This window comes from Capsicum annuum, unplaced genomic scaffold, assembly GCF_002878395.1.
Source record: "Capsicum annuum cultivar UCD-10X-F1 unplaced genomic scaffold, UCD10Xv1.1 ctg78164, whole genome shotgun sequence".
Taxonomy (NCBI): Eukaryota; Viridiplantae; Streptophyta; class Magnoliopsida; order Solanales; family Solanaceae; genus Capsicum; species Capsicum annuum.
Genome location: NW_025888629.1, coordinates 1 through 3,967, shown reverse-complemented (window position 1 = coordinate 3,967; position 3,967 = coordinate 1). Strand labels below are relative to the sequence as shown.

The 3,967-nt window shown below is 30.8% G+C and overlaps 1 non-coding gene across 3 annotated transcripts; it reads right to left on the bottom strand.

Moving 5' to 3' along the window:
* Positions 1-329: 329 nt before the first annotated feature.
* On the bottom strand, positions 330-3,960 carry LOC107856825. Of its 3 annotated transcripts, XR_007051415.1 has the most exons (3): positions 3,739-3,960; positions 3,423-3,648; positions 589-944 (listed from the first exon to the last, which is right to left on the bottom strand). It is a non-coding gene; the product is annotated as an uncharacterized LOC107856825 (transcript). The 3 variants fall into 3 exon arrangements; XR_007051413.1 differs by lacking the exon at positions 3,423-3,648 and having other exon boundaries at positions 330-944; XR_007051414.1 differs by lacking the exon at positions 589-944 and having other exon boundaries at positions 3,371-3,648.
* Between the last annotated feature and the right edge of the window lie 7 nt (positions 3,961-3,967).

Here is a 3,967-nt window from a genome sequence, read left to right as displayed (position 1 = left end):
TATAAAATAGATAAATAAATAAACTATTTATACAACGAATCTCTAAATTTAATGTCTACAAGTTCAACGTTGAAAGATTTGGCATGGAGTTGATTATCTCCGTTATATAAGATCACGATGAAGCCCCAAAAAAGCTTAGATCTATATTATTATATATAATATATATCTAGAGATGGATTAAGTAGGGGTGGTAAAACGAAATATGACACCCTCCTGATTTTGTAAAGCCAACTGCACCCACCCACTGATGTTAAAATAAGAGCAGATCAATTTTACCAGCAAAATAAATTTGAACTACAAAGATAAATGGAAACTTAAGGATAATTAGATTCGAGAGAAAACTTAAGTTTGATAATAACTTAACTTAAAATAGCTTATATTCAAGACAAATTTTATTCATCGATATAACATCAATGGCCAATCGCCATGAAACTAGCTAACATGACCAATCAACTGACCAAATGTTACGGAAGTCTTATTAGAAGCAATGTGTGAATTGATCCCCTTCAACATTTCCCTTTCATAGGGAAAAATATATCTATATCTATATATCTAGATATATAGATATAGATATATTTTTCCCTATGAAAGGGAAATGTTGAAGGGGATCAATTCACACATTGATTGAAAGAAGCTATTTGCAATTGCCGCCGAGTCTCACGGCAAATGCCTGTAAAGCCAAAAGAATTTCTTTGAGCCTCTTCTTGGTTTCTTCATCTATCAGATTGCCCTTATCATCAAACATTGGTGGTGGGTCTAATACATTGAGGAAAAAATTAAGGTTTGTTAATGAAATGAATATCGAGTCTGACTCCCATCTGTCGAAGGTGATATTGTGATCGTCCTCCACCAAAATCATATCCAGTACTCACGATTGCTGCTGCTTTATCACCCCCAAACATTTGGAGATAGAGATCTCCAATCAATTGCATTTTTCAGGGGACCTACCCAAGGAGAAAGAAATCATAGTTACCAGTCCTACAAATAGGGGAGCTTCAATCTATATCTATATATATAGAGAGAGGGGAAAGATATGAGCATGATGATGTGACATGCTTCTAAAGCTACTATTCATATTTATTTTTTTGTTCTTTTGGGCATTTTTCCTATTTTTTATTTTTTAATTAAAAAATTAATAATATTTTATCCTATTTATTGACTATCATTAATACTTATTGTGATTAAGGTAATGGAGAGTTGAAAAACCTAATCAATCTTTAGGGTTGAGCTATATATAATGAATACTTTATTTTCATTTTCATTTTTTTATATTCTTCATCTTTTATTTCTTTGATTGGTTAAATATTTGATTTGTTTTATTTGATTTTGCAGATTCCAAGGAGATATAAATATGCCGTCTGACTTGACCTGACGCATGATGGCAAAGCCAGGATGTTTATTAAGGAGGGTTCGAAAGTGCACATACAAACTAGTCGGACGGAGTTTAATATATACTATAAATACATAAAAAAATAATTTTAATCGTGTATAAATAGTGTAATTTTTCGTCGAAAAGAGTTCGGATGAACTCGTGAATATATGCTACATCCGCCACTACTAACAAATCAATTTCCCATCGCTTGAATATGTATTCTCTTTTTGGTAAAAATATAATATCCCGTTTCAATTTAGTATTTGATTAATTATAACTTGTAGTCAAATTTAAGGAAGTAAAAAAAAATATATTACTATTGAATTTAGTCCATCCACAAAGGTATTAGACTGCTCATGTTCCTATCAAATATTCCATCACGTTAGATCCTAGAGCTAGCCAATATAAACATGAAGTTTAAAAAAAAAATAGTTTATCCATTAAGATTAATCTCTTCGGCGGAAAGGATACTTAAGCAGTGGACAAAGTAATTCTATTTGTTTTGTGACATATCTTGAAGACGGGTGATAGAATCTCTGGTTACTGTAAATCCGTCTTCTAAATTAATATTTATCAATTCAAATGTTATATTTTTAAATTTTGTGATCTTATATTAAAATTATGTAAAATGGATCAAAATACTTTTATTCTTAGAATCTTAAACATATTTCATACTAAAAAAATATAAAAAAAAAAAAGTCATTTCTTGAAAAATAAATTGAAATAGAGAGTAATTTTCTTTATCATCAATCATTATATCTTCGGAAAAGGCTCAAAAATATCTCTGAATTATCTGAAATAGCTCAAAAATGCTCCTCGTTAGATTTTTGGCTCAAAAATACTCCTCCGTTAAATATTTGGCTCAAAAATACCCCTCCCTCTAACTGATTCGGAAAAGGATAAAAAATACCCCTGAACTATCTGAAATGGGTCAAAAATACCCCTCCCCTTAACGAAATTAAATTATTTCGATTGAATTAAACCCTAATTAACCCTAATATTTTATTTTTTTACATAAAAGTATTTTTTTAATTTTAAAAATAAGATAATGAAAAAAAAGTATTTGAATTATAATATAAATTGGTTGAATTTGATTTGGAAAATAAACATATAGTTATTCTAAAAAGGTATTTTCACTTTACATCTTTTTAATCTTTAAAGAAATTAACGAAATATAAATTAACGAAATATAAATTTTCACTTAAAGAAATTAATGAAATATAAATTAAATGATGAACTTTATATAAATTAACAAAATAATCGAAATAATTTAATTTCGTTAAGGGAGGGATATTTTTTAGCCAAATATTTAACAGAGAGGTATTTTTGACCCATTTCAGATAGTTCAGGAGTATTTTTGATCCTTTTTCGAATTCCGTTAGAGGGAGGGGTATTTTTGAGCCAAATATTTAATGGAGGGGTATTTTTGAGCAAAAAATCTAACGAAGGATATTTTTGAGCTATTTCAAATAGTTCAGGGGTATTTTTGAACCTTTTCCGTTATATTTTTTTTTGGCAAAAAGTTTAAGTTGAAAAAGAGATTCCCAAACATTTTTAGTACTAATATTTACAACAATCTAGGATTAAAGTCTTAAACAGAATAGTGTTGTAGCGGAGCATTTGATATGGAATAATTAAAATAGTAAAAATAATGATTAGTTTAAATTTTTAAAAAGTGATACTCATTTCAAATAAAATAATGGCAAACTAATGTCCCTTGACTCATCTGAGTTCAAAGTGCCAACTGCCAAAAACAAATACTCAGCATGAGTAGCCAAATTCCATACATTATCTTTTCTTGTACCTGCAGCCATTCTATATAGTTCAAATAGTTGAAATTTGTTGTATCTCTAATTTTACCAAACTGAGAAACCACCATAGTTCCAACTTCATATATAACTACTTCTAAAGATCATCTTGTTTATTGTATTTGGCATAACTGCTTTAAACAAAATATTACTAAGTACTGTTAAAATTAGAAGCGACAAAAGATGCAGATCATTCTAAGGATTGAAATCCTCTTGTCAAATTCAATCTTTTAACAACTTACTAACAAGTCTTAATCAAATTCCTTGATGACTTGATCCATCTTTCAATTGGTACTGCTGATATAGATATCAAGTTGCTTGATCAAAATATTTAACCGAAATGCAGCGTTGGAGGGTCACTCTTACGTTGTCTGTCTTGAATGTGTGAATCTTACTATCATTTGTATATCCGTTATGATATTACTATTGTGTTTCCAGTAATCACTGAGGGGTCTAGACTAGACGCAGCTGTGTTTGGAAAAAAATTGGAACATCTATAAAAGCCGAAGGAAAAAAAAAAGGTAAATAAAGACCTTACACAAAAGCAAGACGACTTACGCAATCCACCGAAGAGAGGAGGAGGGGGTACACCCTTGATTGATCTGGCTTCAGCAAAAGCTGCATTAGCAAAGGTTCCAGCTAGGCCAGCAGCAACATGACTGAGAACGGCTCTTCGGCTAGTTTCGGTGTCAAAAGACCCTTGTTCGGCTCTGACACTGAGTCCAGCTGGTCTAGACAACGCAATTCTGCTGGTGCTGACAGTGTTCAAACGTGAGCCACTGATCTG